Source organism: Capra hircus, chromosome 29, assembly GCF_001704415.2.
Source record: "Capra hircus breed San Clemente chromosome 29, ASM170441v1, whole genome shotgun sequence".
Classification (NCBI taxonomy): domain Eukaryota; kingdom Metazoa; phylum Chordata; class Mammalia; order Artiodactyla; family Bovidae; genus Capra; species Capra hircus.
The window spans coordinates 47,489,408-47,509,523 of NC_030836.1; positions in this window are offsets into that span (position 1 = coordinate 47,489,408).

Sequence of the window (20,116 nt, forward strand, 5' to 3'; positions counted from 1 at the left end):
CAAGATGATTCCCTGGAGAATGAATTGCCAACCTGCTCCAATATTCTTGCCTGGAGAACCCCCATGGACAGAGGACCCCACGGGCTATAGTCCATGGGGTCGTAGAGTCGGACTTGACTGAAGCGACTTGACACGTGCACACATCCAAAATACTATTTTAGCACACCATCAATATCAAAATCATTAGCAAAATATCTTGCATTCTTTTGCACACCCTTAATTCTCCAAACTCTGTGTTATTTTTACAGACAACACTTCTCAGTTCGGATGTTCCATGTTCAACATCCCTGCCAAAGTAGTTGAGTCTAAAAAAATCTATGTTACATTGTTTGGGTTTTTTAATTTAAATTTACTGAAGTGAAATAAAATTTAAACAACATTTTGAAGTCTCACTAGCCGCATGCCGAGTCCAGGGCCATGTACAGCCAGCGGCTGCCGTATGGGTGGCCCCGGTCTGGACATCACCTGGTCCTCCCCTCACTTATCCAGGTCCCCTTCCCCGTGACCTGGGTGGCCCCTGGCTCACCCGAGACACTCGTCTGTTGGAGGACTGGGTCCTGGGGACATTCAAGGGGTGATAAACTGGGATCTTGGGAGGCAGGCGGGGAGGGAACTTCACCCGTTGGAGCCTGATCTCCCTGCCCCCCACCCCACCCCTGCTGTGGCTGGGGGTCTGTGTCCTTGAGCATGTCGCCTTCCCTCTCTGGGGCTCCCCTCAAGCCCTGCTTCTCCATCACTGACTCCTACAAGTCAGGGATGCAGCTGCCCTCGGAGGCCTGCATATAGGTGGCGCTTAATAGTGGCTGAGTGCCTGAACAAGGCTGGTGCTGGTCTCGCCACCCAAGCTGCCCGCCACTGCCTTTTTCCTCTCCTGCCACAGGTGCCCAGTGGCCTTCCTCGGGGACCGCTGAGTCCCACTCATGGGTGACCTTGACCGGACCCCGGGGCCGGCCTCTCCCCATGCCCAGATCCACTCCCGTCATCCCGACGGCTCCCCCTGGGAGGCAGGGGCCACGTAACATCACTTTGGGGGTGAGCAGACCAGGGCACAGAGAGGTGAAGCCACCTGCCCAGAGTCGCAGAGCTTGCAAGGAGCAGAGATGGGACTTGGCCCCAGTGGAGCCAGCTCCCACCCTCCAGGAAATGCTCGCTGAGCCGGCGTCTTCTCCGACAGCCGGGGTCCTGGTTCCAGTCCTGGCCCTGCAGTCTCCTGGTTCTGGCCTCGGATTCCCCCACCGTCCCGCGGGTGGGTCGGACCTTCTGACGGTCAAGTTTCTTCCAGCCTTTAGGGTCTTGGCCTCGCTTCTTACTTTATGTTTTCTGAGTTGATTTGGCTTTGGTGATGGACCTGAGGGCAGGCCAAACCAGGTGGCCGGGAAACCATATCCCGCAGCCCGGACCCTGTCGGGGGCGAGGCCCTGCTCACGGCCTGCTGAGGGCCGGGCCAAGAGGCTCACCCGGCTGGATCCCGCGGCCCGGAGGAGCCTGCTCTGCCTCTTGGCACCGCGGCCGCGCAGCTGTCGGGGCTGGCCACGTGCGGTCACCGGGCTGGCGCGGGTGGCCGGGCGGGGTGGAGGGGTGTGTGTGTGTGTGCTGTGGGGCCCCATCACTGCCAGCAGCTCTCTCGGGTCCTGCCAAGTGGCAGTGGAGCCGGGCCCAGGTGCCAACGTGCTTGGTAACTGGATTGCTATTTGAAAAATTGAAGCAGTGTCAAGACAATCTCACCTCCGCGCTCCTATCAGGAGGCTGGAGCCGGCCGGGTGGCGGCCTGTTTGTGCAGGGTGGCCAGTGGGAAGGCGCCCGGGGACGGAGCAGATTATCCGGAGAATATTATCCGGCCAGCGCCTGGGCGGAGGCAGAGTCAAACAGAACACAGCACTTGGGCCGGGCCAAACGCCACACAGCTGCTGACACCAGGTGCTGGCCAAGGGCTTGCCCGGGACCTACTGTGTGCTGGGAGCTGGGGGAGGCAGCAGGTACGAGGCTGATGTCTCCAGGGGGCCCAGGGCCCGGATGCAGGAAACCATTCCAACTTTTTAAAAAATCAGAGTTAAAAAAAAATGAGCCGTTAGGTTGAAGAAAATGTTTAAATATATGTACTGGGTTGTACAGCGTTTTTGCAAAATTCGTGTCTGCCTGGAACTTCAGAATGAGATGTTATGTGGAAACGGGGATCTCTGTAGAGGTGATGAGTGAAGACCAGCTTCTGCTGTAGTAGGGTGGGCCCGGATCCAATGGGTGGTGTCCTTATAAGAGGAGAAAACACACAGACACACAGACTGGAGGCGTGCAGCCACAGCGGGGGCTGCCTGGACCCCCCAGAAGCTGAAGAGACAGGAAGGGTCCTCTCATTCCCCCGCCCCAGAGACTTCAGAGGCAGTGAGGCCCTGCGGACACCTTGATTTCGGACTTCTGGCTTCCGCACTGGGGGGGAATAAATCTCTGGTTTGCAGTGATTCACTGCAGCAGCCTTGGAAAAGTAACTCAGGTGGTGCCAGTGGTAAAGAATCCATCTGCTGGTGCACGAGACGCAAGAGACACGGGTTTGATCCTTGGGTCTGGAAGATCCCCTGGAGGAGGAAACGGCAACACGCTCCAGCATTCTAGCCTGGGAAATCCTGTGGACAGAGGAACCTGGTGGCTATAGTCATGGGATCGCAAAGAGTCAGACCACTGAGCCCCGAACACTGGGAAAGCAACAGTGTATAACATTAATTTGTTCTTAGTCCAACAAAATTGTAAACAGAAACTGTTCTTATTATTTTTTTAAGGAAAGAAGGAACCCTTGAAAGCAAAATTGTCCCTGAGGCCCTTGAAAGTCTTAATTCAAGGTCGCAAGACTTGCCCTTCTTCTGGGAACTGAGGGCTGTGAACTGTGAATTGGGAACTCAGTGGCAATGGGGTGCCTGGATCAAAGGGGCAGGCACGGAGCAGGAGTGAGGTTGTGGAGCGCGGGTGGGACCCCAGAGGGAGAACCTTGGTTTCCGGCCCCGGCTTGGCTGTCTCCCGACTATGTGACCTCGAGGAGGGGCGTGGCCTCCCTGCCCACGTTAGCACCTTATCTGTTAGTACCTGCTTCAGAGTCCGAGTAAGGCGCCGTCTGAGCCCCGTCACCATGGCCCGGGGTCTTCCTTCTGCAGAAGCACGGGTTTCAGGGTCCGGGGCGGCGGGGCCTGTGGCCTTGTCCACCGCCTGGTCCTGGGAGAGGAGCCGGGAGGGCGTTCCATCTGGGCCGAGAAAGAGCTACTCTCCCTCTAAGCGTGTCCTGCTCGGGGCCCCTTTCTTTGCAGGTTCTCCTCCTCGTGGTCAGCTCAGTATCACGCGGGTCCTCGCCGGAGGCCCGGGAGGCCAGCCCTTGCTTCTCCCACCCAGATGGCCCTTCCTCCAGGGTGCCGTGTGTCCACATCTGACGTCCCCCAACCTGCCAGCCGTGGGACCCGAGCAAACAGACGCCAGTTGGACCCCAGAATGAGCTGGACGAGGCCCCAGGACCGTCCCAGCCACCAGGGTGGTTCGGAAAGGTCCCCACACCAGGACCACTCGGCGTCTTGGGACGCCGGTGCCTGGCCGTCAGGGAGAGACACTGGCCAGCCCCAGAGCCACCGGCGTCCGGGCAGTGAGCCCCAGGGACAGGGGCACTGGCCGCACTCGTCCCACATCCCTGTGTTTTGCACGCATCATCCCCATGAAGCCGCTTGGAGAAACTCGGGTGTGGACAGGATTTCAATTCTCACCTCACAGGGAGGGAGGCCCAGATGGGTGGCTGCAGCAGGTGGTGCGGCCAGGGTGGAAGGCCAGGCAGAGGCCACTCAGAGGGAGCGGGGACGGATGTCTGGACCTGCTGGATGGCAGAGCCTGCAGGGGCCCCGGGGCTCAGGGCAGCATTCCTGCCTCTAGGTGGGGCGTTCTGCACGTGCTTTCCCCACGGCTAGGAATCCGGAGCTGAGTGTTCATGGGCTGGCTGCTCAGGGCCAGGGGTTCCTGACACCCGGAGGAGCGTGGATCAGGTTGGGTTGGGTGCAAGGTTTTAACTCCTTCCTACAGACACCTCCTGCCTGCTGCAAACTGCGGTGCGGACGCTCTGATGCTCCAGGTTGGAAACACAGCGCCTTCTCCCCTCCCCCGCAACCCTCCCGAATCCCTCCTGGATGGACCTGGGATGCTGTCCTGAGTCCCCTCCCTCCCTCCTCTAAACCTTAGCCCCCTTGGGACAGGGGCAATGCTGACCTCCGTCACTTCTGGGGCCTGATAGATGGTTCTCAGGAGGAAATGGGCAGCCGTGTGCTCTGGTCTAGACCAGACAGGGTCTTGGGGTCAGGTGAAGCCATGAGCTTCCTGAGGGCAGGGCGCTGCTTGGTGTGGTGTCTCATATCCCCCAGTCCTCCTTTGTGCTTACGTCTTGGAGCCTTTACGGTTCTCATGGTTGTCGGAGGAGGAGCGAGTGTTCATGGATCAGTGAGACTGGGTTCCCTTCTGACTCATCTCCTCTCCTTGTGAGCCTGGGCAGGTCAGTTCCTGGCAGCCTCCTTCTGGAAAGCAGCTGAAGCTGGCAGCAGACTCCGCTGCTCCTGGGGTCAGCCTGACGATGGCCTTGGAGGTCTAGTGTGTGGGGGCTGAATCTCAACTCCATGGCATCCGTGCTAGGGGATGCCAGGTGACTTCACTTTTCCAGGCCTCAGTTTGCTCATCTGTAAAATGGAGAGCGCGAGGGCCCGCTGGACACCTGGGCAGAGGGGATCCTGCAGTTCAGTTGCAGTATCTGTTGCCAGGACATGTTCGTCCCCTTCTTCCCACTTTACTAATTTCAGTGAGAGGGTGATGACTCCTGGAGGGGATGTCATCGGGCTAGAATTACCATGCAGGAAATTTTGACAGTTGATGCCTTTTGATAAAAGTATTCAGGGTACTCAACCACCACTGCAATCAAGGCATAGAGCTGTCCCGCCACCCCCAGAGGTCCCGCCACCCCCAGAGGTCCTTCTTGCGGGTCCTTTGCAGGCAACAGCTCCCCCACCCCAGCCCCTGGAAAGCACAGATCTGGTTTTTGTCCCTATGGCTTTGCCTTTCCCAAGGTGCTTAAGTGGGATCAGGCAGCACGCAGCCTCTCGTGTCTGGCTTTATCACTTAGCCTAACACATCTGAGATTCACCCAGGATGACGTGTGTGTTTGCAACCAGTTCTTTCTCATTGCTGAATATTACGTGATTAGAGCATGAACACTGAGTCGTGTGAACGGACTACAATTTGCTTTACCATCCACCAGCTAATGGAGTTTTGAGTTGCTTCCATTTATGGCTAATATGTGTAAAGCTACAAAGATTTGGATCCAGGTTTTGTGTGGACATGCTTTCATCTCTCTCGGATGCATACTAGAATGGGATTGCTGGAATGCACGTTAAATGCTGTTGTTCGGTCGCTGAGTTGGGTCTGACTCTTGCAACTCCATGGACTATAGCACACAAGGCTTCTTTGTCCTCCACCATCTCCCAGAGTTTGCTCAGACTCCTGGTTATTGAGGTGGAGATGCTATCTAACCATCCCATCTTGTATCACCCCTTTCTTTTGCCTTGAATCTTTCCCAGCATCAGGATCTTTTGCAATGAATTGGCTCTTCGAATCAGGTGGCCAAAATATTGGAGCTTCATCTTCAGCAACAATTCTTCCAATGAATATTCAGGGTTGACTTCCTTTAGGATGGACTGGTTTGATTCCTTGCAGTCCTGCTTTTCTGGTGAAGAGTCTGTTCAAATTTTTCGCAGTAAAAAATTTAGGCTGTTTTGTCTCATCATTGAGCTGTAATATTCTTTCTGCATTCTGGACATAGACCTTTATCAGACACGTGTTTTTCAAATATTTCCTCCCAGACTGTGGCTTTTTACATTTTATTAACAGTGCCTTTGGAAGATCAGAAATTTTTGTTTCTATGAAGTCCAGTGTATAATTTTTAAATGAGCTTTTTTTTTTTTTTTTGCATCTTAAGAATTTTTTGCCGAAAGTCACAAAGAGTTTCTGTTTTCTTCTAGATGTTTTGCGTTTAGGACTGTGACCTGTTTTGACTTTGCCTAAGCTGACCTTTGTCTTTGGTGCCTCCCCATGCCCACCTCACATGGCCACCTAGCAGCTGGCCTCTCCTGTCCTGCTTTCCTTTTCCACGTGGGCAGGTGTTGGCTGAGGCTGCTCTGCCACCTTGACCACTGGATCAAAAGCCCTTGGGCCACCCTGGGGCTGGCAGTGCTGGTGCCAACCTCTGCCGAGCCTGTTTATCTTCTGGACTGGGGGGTGGCCTCTTCCAGGGGACCCAAGGCCAGAATCCTGCCCACTGCTCAGAAGACGTGATGGCTGGGACTCGTCCTTCCTTTGCAGCCTGGGGCATTTGCTGCCTCCGCGGACCCCGGAGCAGCTCCACCCTCCTTCCCATGATACCTGGGGCACCATTCTCATCAGTGTGCCGAGCTCAGCCACCTCTTTGCCATAGTCCACCAACTCCCTTCACCGTCAAGGGGTTACTGGCCCCATTTCTCAGATGGAGAAAGTGAGTTTAAGGGGACTGCATTATGTGTCTGGGCCGAAGAGCAGCAGAGCTGGGAGCTGAACCTGAACCACATTGCTTCTCCAGGCCCATCCTCTCCGTGAGCGCAGTTGTGAACTCCTCCATGCAGGCACCTGGGAATGATTTATCCAAGGAGGGTTGGCACACTTTTTTTTTTTCCAGGGTGAGTGTGCTGTCTCCCCAGTAGGGTAAGCTCCTCCTGCCCAAGGATTTCTTATATTTTGTGTCTCTTCCCACAAAATGTGGCCTCGTATATCCAGGAGAAGTTCACACAGAGATGCCTGTGTGTGAGTCGGACTTTTAAATATGGCATCGCCTCCCCACAAAGGTCCCCAGGGTCGGTAGCCTGGCCAGGTGGCTGACGGATTTGGCGATCACGCCATCCTCGCGCACAGTGTCTGGCATACAGCAGGTGCTCAGTAAATGCTTGTAGCATGAAGGAATGAACTTAGAGCCATCTACCCAGGGCCTATCGGCAATTATAACAAAACCCAGTTGGATGATGACCATCAGAGTCAAGGCTCAGTGTCTAAGACCAGCCAGGACTTGAGTGGTGTGTTTTCTGCGCTATCCGGGTTCGTGGGCCGGGATCTAGGAGGGACATGGCAAGACCTGTTGAGGCTGGGCCTAGAACCTGGGAACCCGTTGCCCACAGGAACATCTTGGAACCCAGGTTGGCTGGGCCAACATGTCCCCTCCTCGGAAATGGCCCCAGGATGACTGGGGGCTGGCTGGCTCAGCGCCCTGGCCAAGGCTTTCTGCAGTTTTTGTTGCTGATAAAGATGGGATCGCTCTGGGATGGGGCCTTGTGGAGCCCAAGACTTCTGTCCATTGCAGCCTCTTAGTGGTGACACGCGGCCTCCAGCAGGAGCTGGCCTGGGGGCAGGCCTCCATCTTGAGCATGGGGCTCAGATAGGCTGGGACCTGGGACCATGCGCTGTGGTGCTTGCTCCTGGACAAACATCTCCTGGAGCAACAAAGCTCAAGCTAACTATAGGAGACTAAAAACAGTGCTGTGCTTGCCTATGCATGGACAACAAGACACAAAAAGACCAAAAATGGGGCTTCCCTGGAGGCTCAGTGGTAAAGAATCCACCTGCCAATGCAGGAGACAAGTGTTCGATCCCTGATCCAGGAAGATCCCACATGCTGCGGAGCGACTAAGCCCGTGCGCCACAGCTATTGCGCCTGTGCTACTCTGGAGCCCGGGGGCTGCAACTGCCGAAGCCCGTGCGCCCCAGAGCCCCTGCTCCACAGCAAGGGAGGCCCACACGCTGCAAGGAAGAGTAGCCGCCACTTGCTGCAACCGAGAGAAGCCCCTGGGCAGCAACGAAGACCCAGCACAGCCAAAAATAAATAAAGACGAAAACCCAGTTGCCACTTCCAAAGAGCCAAGAGCAAAAGCAGACGTTCGGGAGCAAAAACAGGGTACTGAGCATGCCCCCTGCACACAGAACTATCAAAGGGTGGGCAGACCACCTAAGCCACAGTGCCCCACCTGGCCAGACCCCTGGACACACCCCTACCCTCGCCCCCTGTAAGGAGCCAGTTAGTCCCTCCCAGCCCCAGGGGAGGGAGCCAGGGAACCTGTTACTCGTTCTCGCTCCCCTCTGCAGCAGCAGGATCCCCGATAAAACCTTGCCTGAATTTCTTGTCTGGCCTCTGATCAATTTCTATTGGTGAAGGAGGCCAAGAACCCCAGTCGGTAACAGGAGACGAGAGCTGGGAGCAGACTCTCGGCCTCCGGTCCACGGGCAGGAGTCCTGCTGGGACCCCCGTGTCTGATGTTCATGGTGTGAAAAGCACGTGCATCTCCCATTTCGTGTTCTCCTTGGCTGGGGTCGCATGAAGGACCAGGGTTGGTGTTCCTGAATTTACACTGGGGTGCTCCTCTCCTGTGTCTCCCTGTTGTTCCCCTCCCTGGCCCCAACACAGTCAGTGACCCGTGTCAAGGCTGGAGTTGTTATAACTCCTGGAGTAAGGGGAGCTCAGTTCTGGAAGGGGGGACATTGGTCTTGGGGCACCCAGCTCCCCATTGCAGACCCTGCTGTCAGCTGGCAGGGCCAGGGAGGGGTGGGCGGCAGTGACAGGGGAGGACAGCCCAGTAAATGTCGTCTGGGTGCAGCCTCGGTGTGGCTTGGCCAAGGAGACACCCGTGAACCCAGGGCCAGCAGAGCTAAGGCAATGCTCAGGGTGCTTGCTTGGACAGCAAGGAGATCAAACCAGCCCATCCTAAAGAAAATCAACCATGAATATTCATTGGAAGGACTGATGCTGAAGCTGAAGCTCTAATACTTTGGCCACATGATGGGAAGAGCCGACTCATTGGAAAAGACCCTGATGCTGGGAAAGATTGAGGGCAGGAGAAGAAGGGGGCGACCGAGGATGAGATGGTTGGATGGCATCACCGACTCAATGGACATGAGTTTGAGCAAGCCCCGGGAGATGGTGGAGGACAGGGAAGCCTGATGTACCGCAGTCAATGAGGCTGCAAAGAGTTGGACACGACTTAGGAACTGAACAGCAACAACAACAACTCAGTGTGACCCCCAAAAGTGTCCTGATAGCACCAAGTGCCCCTTGGTGGGCAAGTCACTTCGGTGAGACCCACTGCTTCAAACTGGCCCCACTGTACAGAGGAGGAAACTGAGGCTCGAGAGCAGCCAATGGCTGCCTCAAGGGCTACCTGGGGTCACTGCTCTGCTCACCTGCTGTTGGCCCCCAGCTTTGAGGGTGCAAGGTGATCCAGACTCTTCTGACCCCTGCGGCCTCCTCTCCATGCTTCCTCAAGCCCAGCGCCCAGGTGGGCTGTGAGCGCTGGGAGATTTGAGGCTGATGCTGTCGTGGGAAGAGACGCCCAGGGCCAGGTCGGAACCCAGGTGTGTGCTTGGCAGGAAGTATCACAGGAGAGATGGGCCGCCCTGCAGAGGGTTATCTTAATCCCTGGTTTCCTTTGCTTCTCCTCCTGGCTCTCCTCCTGCTTCTGAAACAAGTCTTAGAGATCACCGCCCCCACCCAAACACACACACACACACATCATACAAAGGGGTTTTCACACCTGGAAGCGCCCTGGGCTTCATAGACTTTGTGTTGTGACTGAAGGGGCTCATTTCCTGATAGAGGGAAGCCATCCTTTGGCCCTTATGCAACAGCGGCTTGGCTGGGGAGTCTGTATTGTCCTGCGCCCCAGCCACGGACCAGCATCTTAATGCGCCGATTTACCTGGAAACACAAGACGCCACATCCAGGCTTAGCCCCACTGACGACATCTGAGTTCAGATTATGTGGTGAGAAATGGCGGAAATAACTGGGGGTTTGTGGGTGGTGGTGGGGGAGGAGTGAAACCCCACTTGGCTGGCATCTCAACAGCATGGCTAGATTCCCAAACTATGGGGTTGGCCAAAAAGTTTGCTTGGATTTTTTCTGTCACATCTTGCAGAAAACCCTGAACAAACTTTTGGCCAACCCAGTAGTACAACCGAGACTTGTCTTGTGAAGCATCTGTTCATATCCGTCACTGTATCTGTGTGACAGCCCTCCTGTGGCATTGCCTGCAGCCCCACTACTTTCTGGGAAAAGGGACAACAGGTAACAGTGTGTGACTGGCCCATGGGGTCCCACAGGATGGTGCTCGTGGTGTCCAAGCTCCTGGGCGGCACCAGGAGGGGGCTTCTTCTGGGCAGTGATTGAACTCCGTGGAAGCAGCTGCTCTGAGCTCTGCCAAGGTCAGATGGGACAGGATGGCCGTTTTGCAGGATGATTTAAGAGGAAACTTAAAAGCAACATCAGCTCCTCCTTTGAAGCAGTGGGCAGAGAGGGGTTTGGAGAGAGAATGCAGAGACTCCTTGGGTGGGGCCAGCCAGGCTCCTAAGCGCTGTGCACGCACGCTCAGTCTTGTCTCTTTGCGACCCCACGGAGTGTAGCCCGCCAGGCTTCTCTGTCCATGGTACTTCCCAGGCAGGGATGATGGAGTGGGTTGCTATTTCTTCCTCCAGGGGAAATTCCCTGTTCAAGGATCGGACTTCTATCTCCTGCGTCTCCTTCATTGCAGGAGAATTCTTTACCCACTGAGTCATCAGGGAAGCCTAAGTTCTGTAGTTTGTTAAAAATATCTGGCCCACAGGATTCACAGTGTCATTTGCAGAACGCCAGTCATGGCTGGCTGTTGACCCCCTCTCTGGTCTCCCTTCTCCCTTTCTGAGGGACCTGCGGAGGTTGATCTGATGGAAATGTGCCCAGTCAGAACTCCTGACCTCCTGGCTGCTTTGGAATCCAGGGCATGTGACACCATTCTTGCCAAAGGGATGTAAGCAGAAGTCAGCTAGAGATTTCCTGGTTGGCTTTTGCTTTTCTGGTATCGGCATCATTGCCCGCTCCCCCCGCCCCCAGCCCCACACCTGCCCCCACCTCAAACGCTTTTCTTCCTCTTGTACTATGGGCTAAAGGCTGGAGGTGCAGCAGCCATTTTTGTCCATGAAGATGAGAGTGCAACCTCAGGAGGCTGGAGTCAGAGGCATTTGGATATTGATGGCACACTGTCCTAACCCTTGTTGGGGGAGAAAACTAAACTCCATGGGTTAAGCCTCTGTTGGGAGTCTCAAACTCCTTCTGACTGCTGCATACATCTCCATCTGGTGTATATAGTTCAGTTCAGCTCAGTCGCTCAGTCGTGTCTGACTCTTTGTGACCCCATGGACTGCAGCATGCCAGGTCTCCCTGTCCATGGCCAACTCCCAGAGTTTACTCAAACTCATGTCCGTTGAATCAGTGATGCCATCCAACCATCTCATTCTCTGTCGTCCCCTTCTCCTCCTGCCTTCAATCTTTCCCAGCATCAGGGTCTTTTAAAATGAGTCAGTTCTTCACATCAAGTGGCCAAAGTATTGGAGTTTTAGCTTCAACATCAGTCCTTCCAATGAATATTCAGGACTGATTTCCTTTAGGATGGACTGGTTGGATCTCCTTGCAGTCCAGGGGACTCTCAAGAGTCTTCTCCAACATCACAGTTCAAAAGTGTCAATTCTTCAGAGCTCAACTTTCTTTATAGTCCAACTCTCATGCCCATACATGACCACTGGGAAAACCATAGCTTTGACTAGACGGACCTTTGTTGTCAAAGTAATGTCTCTGCTTTTTAATATGCTGTCTAGGTTTCCCTGGTGGCTCAGATGGTAAAGCATCTGTCTGCAATGCAGGAGACCCGGGTTTGATCCCTGGGTTGGGAAGGTCCTCTGGAGAAGGAAATGGCAGCCCACTCCAGCATTCTTGCCTGGAAAATCCCATGGACGGCGGAGCCTGGTGGGGTACAGTTCCTGGGGTCGCAAAGAGTCGGACACGACTGAGCGAGTTCACTTACTCTTTCAGGTTGGTCATAACTTTCCTTCCAAGGAGGAAGCTTCTTTTAATTTCATGGCTGCAGTCACCATCTGCAGTGATTTTGGAGCCCCCAAAAGATAAAGTCAGCCACTGTTTCCCCATCTATTTGTCATGAAGTGATGGGACCAGATGCCATGATCTTAGTTTTCTGAATGTTGAATTTTAAGCCCACTTTTTCTATCTCCTCTTTCACCCTCATCAAGAAGCTCTTGAGTCCCTCTTTGCTTTCTGCCAGATGGTGGTATCATCTGCATTTCTGGGATGTGATTTATGTTTCTCCTGGCAGTTTTGATTCCAGCTTATGCTTCACCCAGTCCAGCATTTCACAGGATGTACTCTGCATGGAAGTTAAATAAGCAGCGTGACAATATTCAGCCTTGATGCACTCCTTTCCCAGTTTGGAACCAGTACTTAACATGTATTTCCTCCTAAGGCACCTTGCAGACTCCCTGTGCTTAGCATCTCAGCACCAAGTCAGGGAAGGGTGGGGCGTGGCATTTTGAACAGCAATGTAATCAGCAAAACACACAAAAACGGGCCACTAAGTAGACCACAAAAAATGAAAGTGAAAGTCACGTCCGATTCTTTGCAACCCCATGGACTACACAGTCCATGTCCGTGGAATTCTCTAGGCCAGAATACTGGAGTGGGTAGCCTTTCCCTTCTTCAGGGGATCTTCCCAACCCAGGAATTGAACCAGGGTTTCCTGCATTGCAGGTGGATTCTTTACCAACTCGGCTATGAGGGATGCTAGTTTACAGTATGGGAGAGGGAACCAGAGGCAGATGGTGGCTTTGCTGGCTCTCGGCTGGGAACCTGTGTGCCTCAGATAACTCAGGTGCTTTATCGCTCTGCACACATGTGCACATTTCATGAAAGTATTGCTCTTGTTGCACATTGACTTTGGGGATACAGGGACATTTCAGCACGCAGGTGAATTTGCAAACATGAAATCTGTGGATAACGAGAATGAGCCGTGCTAATTAAACGGGACCTCAGCAGCAAAGAGGAAAAAGAAGGAGCTGCTTGGAGACTGACCTTGGATAGAGAGGTCAGCAGAGACTCCTCGAGAAAGAGGAATTACAGCCAGAGTCTGAAGGTGGGGAGGAGTCAGCCTGTGAAAGCGGTGCAGGGTTCAAGAGTGTCTTTTCTCAAGGTCAAGTTCAGAGTAGACACGGCTTCATTTAGCATAACCTTGGGGCAGAGGGATTTACCTCTGTCTTTTCTTTTGAGCTGCCATGTGGCAGGTCTTTTCTCTCCTTGTAGCTTCTTTTAGGTTGTTTATTTTTCTTGTCATTTTATTCTCTCTTCCTCGACTACTTTGAAACATAGATTCCATTTATACTCATTTAACGGTGACCCTGGAGACTTTTACCAGGTGTATTGAACTTTGACGTGTCTAATCAACCTTTTATACTCCTTCCACATGGAACAAGAGTTCAGAATATGTCACTCCCCTTCTGACTTACAGTGATGGTGTCATGTATTTTACATCTAATTTTAACTTCCCCAAGTTAGACCTGACTTTCCTTGTTTTATGCAGTCAACGTTTGTTCAGATTTACCCAGATATTCCCCTTACACTTTGCTCATGATTTTTTTTTTTTTCATTTTGAATCTTCCTTCAGTGGTTATTCCCCTTTGGCCTGAAATATGTCTTCTGGGATCGCTTTTACTGGCAGTGTATTTGAGGCAAGCATCTACATTTTTTACTTGTCTAAAAATAAGTTGATCAACTTCTTCTCGCGTGGTTTGCACTTATTGTGTGAAGATAGCCCTGCCCCAAGGCTATGAACATGTTACTCTACAAGGTTCTCTGAAACTTTGATAGATTTGCTTCTCACATTGAATAGCAAACCCACCTGGAGCTGATTTTTGTGTGAGGTGTGAGGTAGGGGTCTGTGTCAACCATTAGTGTTCTCCAACCTAACATGTGTTGTTGTTGTTGAGGCGCTAAAGTCATGTCTGACTCTTTTTGACCCCATGAACTGCAGCATGCCAGGATTCCCTGTCCTTCACTATCTCCTGGAGTTTGCTCAAACTCATGTCCAGTGAGTCGGTGATGCCATCCAACCATCTCATCCTCTGTTGCCCCCTTCTCCTCCCGCCCTCAGTCTTTCCCAGCATGAGTCTTCTCCAATAAGTCAGCTCTTTGCATCAGGTGACCAAAGTATCAGAGCTTCAGCTTTAGCATCAGTCCTTCCAGTGACTATTCAGGGTTTATTTCTTTTAGGATTGACTGGTTTGATCTCCTTGCTGACTCCTCTCAAGCGTCTTTTCCAGCACCACAGTTCAAAAGCATCAATTCTTCCGTGCTCAGCCTTCTTTATGGTACAGCTTGCGCATCTGTACATGACCACTGGAAAAGCATAGCTTTGACTATACAGACCTTCGCTGGCAAAGTGATGTCTCTGTTTTTCAAACATGGTCTAGGTTTGCCATAGCTTTTCTTCCAACATTTAGTGGTCTAAATATTTCAGGTCCATGGTGGGGGTGCAAGTCCCCATGGAGATGTTTATCAAATATCTACGCTATGTAACAAATCACCACCAATATGGCTTAAAGCCACACCTGCTTATAAACTCCTAGTTCTTTTAGGCAGAGGTCTAGGTGGGTTTTGATGTGTTTTCTGCTCAGGTTCTCATAAGAGATCAGAGCTATGGTCTCACCTGGAGGCTCTGGGGTGGAAGCCACTTCCAAGCTCATGTGGTTGTTGACAGAATTCAGTTCTTTGCAGTTACAGGACTGCGTCCTCCACCTTTTCTCACTGGCCGTCAGCCAGGGGTCACTGTCTGTCCTGGCTCCTAGAGGTGGCCCTCAGGTCCTAGTCGTGTCTCCCCTCTCTTACTCCCCACAGTGTGGCAGCTCCTCTATTCAAAGCTGGCAGGAGCATCTCACTCGTCTCTGCTGCCAGAGCCTTGTACAGCATAACCTGCCCCTTTATGGGAGTGACCATCTCATCACGTCTGTGTTGGCCACAAACATGGACATGCGTGGAAGGGGGCATCTCTCCCATCACACGTCACTTCCTGGGAGAAGCTCTAGGAGCCAAATGTGACATGTCTCGTGATCCTCCGTCTGCCTCCCTAATTGGGGAATACTTCTTTTCCAATCTTTATACATTTAACTTACTTTTTATTGCTTCACTCTCCCTTAGGGCCTTTAGTACAACTGATCAATTTGACTGCAATACTTTTAGAACTTACGTTCCTCAAAACACCATAAAAGGCACAAAAAGACAAATCGCAAACTTAGAGGAGAGACTGCAATGCATAGAAATGGCAATGAATTAGTGTGAAGAAAAGGTCAGGTTTTAAAAAAGTATTTTATTTAGGTACTTTGGCTGTGCTGGGTCTTAGCTGATGCGCAGGCTTGTCTCTCGCTGCAGCAAGTGGGGACCACTCTCTAGTCTCAGTATAGGAGCGTCTTCCTTGGTGACGTCTTCTGTAGTGGAGCACAGGCTCTCAGCTGGTAAAGAATCCCTCCTGTAATGCAGGAGACCCGGGTTCGATCCCTGGGTTGGGAAGATCCCCTGGAGAAGGGAAGGGCTACCCACTCCAGCATTCTGGCCTAGAGAATTCCATGGGCTGTACAGTCCATGGCGTCACAAAGAGTCGGACACGACTGAGCGGCTTTCACTCACTTTCAGGCTCTAGTTGCAGCACATGAGCTCCAGATCACAGGCTCAGTGGCCGGGGAGCACAGACTCAGTGGCCGGGGAGCAGGGGCTCAGTGGCCGGGGAGCACGGGCTCAGTGGCCGGGGAGCAGGGGCTCAGTGGCCGGGGAGCAGGGGCTCAGTGGTTGGGGTGCACGGGCTCAGTGGCTGGGGAGCACGGGCTCAGTGGCTGGGGAGCACGGCCTCAGTGGCTGGGGTGCACGGCCTCAGTGCTTGGGGTGCACAGGCTCAGTGGTTGGGGTGCACGGGCTCAGTGGCTGGGGAGCACGGGCTCAGTGGCTGGGGAGCACGGGCTCAGTGGCTGGGGTGCACAGCCTCAGTGCTTGGGGTGCACAGGCTCAGTGGCTGGGGTGCACAGCCTCAGTGCTTGGGGTGCACAGGCTCAGTGGTTGGGGTGCACAGGCTCAGTGGTTGGGGTGCATAGGCTTAGATGCCCCCTGGCACGTGGATCTTCGTGGACCAGGGATTGAGCCCACATACCCCGAATTGGCAGGTGATCCTTTACCACTGAGCCAGCAGGGAAGCTCCAAAAGGTAAGTTTAAGATAGGGTTTAAGATAGGGTTTATTACGATTTAGGTATGGCAAGGTCAACCGATCAGGAGATGACTGCCGGTGGAAGTCGTGGAAGGATGCTGTTGGAAGGATGCTTTGTCACTCACAGGTCTCAAGAGAAGGTAGCTACCACCCAGGGAAGGACCACTGCTGGTCAGGAGGGGAGAACATGGTCACGAATCTTTATTGTGGGTTCCCCTGGAAGGAGTAGGTGAGACGAGGAAGCAGGCGGAGGGTGGGCAGGTGGGATGATTTCAGGTGGCTCTGGGGCACAGGGCCTGTCCTTTGTTGCCTGTCCTGGAGTGATCAGTGCAGGGGATGGTAGCCCTGAGTCTGGGAGCCCAGTGAAGAAGGTGGTCAGGTTTCAGGCTCTGGATGGTTGGCTTGTATTTGAGAAGCATGTGCACGGGTGATTCATTTGCCCCCTGTAGGCACTGGCTGACCCTGGGAGTGGCAGTCCGCCTAGGGTCAGGAATTCCCAGATGCCGAAGCATCAGCACACAGCAAACAAAAGGAGTGGTTAATATAATCACGCTCTGGCTCAATTGTGTCTGACTCTTTGCGACCCTGTAGACTGTAGCCCACCAGGCTTCTCTGCGCATGGGATTCTCCAGGCAAGAATACTGGAGCGGGCTGCCATTCTCTCTTCCAGAGGATCTTCCCGACCCAGAGATAGAACCCACGTCTCCTTCGTCTCCTGCCTTGCAGGCGGATTCTTTACTGGTGAGCCGCTGGCGAAGCCTGGTTAATACAACGAAGAGCACCTGGAAAATCATCGAGAGAGACAAACAGCCCTGTAAGCCAAAGATTCAACTGTAACTTCACAGCAGAGGAAATCTAGTACAAGAATTAGAAACAAAGGTGCAGATTAAAACCACAATATGGCACAAAAACCCAAAAAAATCCCCTACAGTAAGACGCCATTTCTTATCCATCAGATGGGCAAACATTAGAAAGTGGCTGCTGGAGGTGGAACTTGGTGCCACCACTTTGGAAAACAAGTCGGCATTTTTATCATGAAGTTGAAGATACATGTTCCCTTTAGCCAAGCACGTGCATTTGCAGATACCTTCCCCAAAGGACGCTCTAGCACGTCTTTATTTAAATGCTTTTGGGTGAATACATTACTTCAAGTGGTCATTTTGTTAGGGGAAGCACACTGATTGAAACCGTCCACCCTGGCCAGGCACCAAAATAACCATTCGCATGAGTTGTTTTATGACAGGAGATCCTGATAAGGAATACGGAACTAATAAGCCACCACCAACCGGAGGAGTTCAGGAAAGGTCTAAAGGAGACACCACGCGTCCATCCACTTCCCAGAATCCCTCTCACCAGCATCCATCTTGGCTGAGCGATGCGTGCGCCACCAGGAGAGACTCTGAATTAGAATGACTGGCCAAAGACCTCCCGGAAACTAATCCATCACCATAAAGCCCGACATGGCGAGCCACGCGGCAGAGCAGTTCTCCTGGGTTCTTTTACCCCACTGCTCTCCACCCGGGTGCCCTTTCCCAATAAACTCTCTTGCTTTGTCAGCACATGTGTTTCCTTGGACAATTCATTTCCCAGTGTTAGACAAGAGCCCAGTTTCGGGCCCTGGAAGGGGTCCCCCTTTCTGCAACAATTTTACTCCAACAACCTAGAGATGTGACCCTGGGGACATACCTGAGCCAGCCCATGGCCTGTCGAAACACGTGGGCTAGCCCATGGCTAGGGATACACCTGGGCCAGTCCACAGCCAGGACTTGAGTCTATGTCCTGATGAAACACCGTGGCTAGCCCATGGCCTAATGATACGCCTGGGCCCACAGCCGGGGGACATAACTGAGCCAGCCTGAGCTGGCTTCTGTCCCTGATAACTGACATGTCGCCCACTGGTGACAGTGGAGACTCAGGAAGTGTGTGGACAGGAGCCCTCGGGTGGTTGTGAGAGGGTGGTGTTTCTGAGAGGACAGGAGATTCTCCCCAAGGCCACACGTTGGAGGCAGTGGGGCTCTTTCTTGTGGCTTATTTCAGTCTCAAGAGCCCATGAATGTCCCCTAGTCCCCAGCCTGCCACCCCCCAGCATGAAGCCTGTTTCTGAGAGTCACACACTCATGTCAAAAAAATCATTCTGCACAGCAGGCTTCCCCAATCCTTGTTCGCCACCATTTCCTTTTTTTTTTTTTTTTTCCCCTTTAAATTTAGAAATTGAGAGAGAGAAAATCTAGGCTGGGTCACGCTTGGGAAAATGCTGAAATTTTTTTTCTCTTCTGCTCAGTACATTTCTTTTATCTTAAAAAAAAATTAATACCATTAGGTCATCTCCCTCCCCCCCTCTTTTTATTTCTGGGAAAAAATCTTCATTTTGTGTATTTCTCAAGCATCTTGACATTCCGTCTGAGACTAGCAGCCGGATCACTTCCTCCCAGTCCCTCTCAAAATTCCTGCTGGTTTTATCTCTTGCAAATGCCTTAGTGTTGCAAAGCAAATCCCCCCTCACTCTGTCTTTCTGCTCGCCTCTCTGTGAAAAAGAAAGGGCCCCCGGCTCTCAGTGAGGTCCTTGGGCAGCCCAGATGCCTCCCTCAGCGCCTTCAAAGGTGCCTCCTCTGGGCCCACCAACCTCTGCCTATTAACTCTTTCAAAGTGTATTTGTCAGCATGTGAAAGCTGTCTGGGTTCATTGATAGAAAAGGTATTGTTTTTTAGGACTGTTTTGTATTAACAGGTTGCATCGGGGACAGTCTGCATTTACAAAGGGCTGTAGGTCCCTTTCACCTACTTGCTGCTGTAAAAGATGAAAGGATGGGGTTGGAGACCCCCCTGCCGCCCCTGCACCCTTGCCAGAACATGCTTCATGAAAGAGGTGGGCAGCTTGGAGGTTACTTCTCCCCAAACCCTAAAGAGTTAACGTGCAATGGTTAAAACTCCTCTCTTTGGCCCCTGGTCCCTTATTCTAATGTATGAACTCTCATTCAGACGTGAGCAAGCTGCATGTGCGTCTGGGGCTTGGCGACAGCTTGCCTCCTCTGGGTGACAGGATGGTCCCTGCCGAAATGTTTGTAAAAGCACAAGGTTATAAACACCCCGGGCTCACCGAGACGTAATCGCTTCTTTTGCAGGCAGGTCTCTGCAGCCCCCACGATCCAAGAGGGGTTCACTTTGTCTCGCTCCGGCCGGGGGACTCTGGGCCCGAGGTGAGAAAAGTGAACCAAGGTTATTAAGAATTCTGACAAGGTAGGCTGAATAAATTGTGTTTTCTTTGTGAGCCTTAATCCGGTGTTGTATTGGCTTCTCGGACATGGCTAATTTATTTGGAATTTCATTCTGTTCCTGACAGCGTCCTTGACTAGCTGTTTGATCACCCCCGAGCAAAGTTACATACCAGCTTTCAACTGCTGGCGGGGCCCCGGTGTGATTTTTCTCAAGTGCGTTCTCCTGGGCTCCGCTTTATGTTTGCAGGAGGACATTTCCAATGGCGGGGGCCGCCCCTTGTTAGAGAGAAACCCGGGCTAGCGCAGGGCTCTCCCTCAATGAGGAAGCTTTCCACTCTTCCCCACTCGTCCCTCTGTTTGGGATTCTAATCTGCCTTTGTGGAGCAGACAGAAAGAAAATTAATTTTCTCGCCGTCTGCGGAGCAAGAGTGGCAGTGGAGACCCGGTTTGAAATGCAAGCTGTGTTGGTTTCAGCGGCTGCACCCGCTGGGCCTTCGGATGCAGTATTCTCAGGGGAAAAAATGGATCAACCACAAACCTTCCTGGGGAGCTAGCTCTAGGGTCTCCTTCGAGCTTAGGGGCCTCTGGCATTTCCCCTCCATCTGGGCAGAAACAGGAGTCGACACCCACTCTGTTAGCTCACACATGCATGCAATGTTTGCCTTTTATTTTTCGGTGATAATAAGTGTGTCTTGCTTTTGCCAGGAGTAAAAATGAATCATGATTTTCAGTAAGACTCCAATACTTTGGAGGATCTCACTCTCA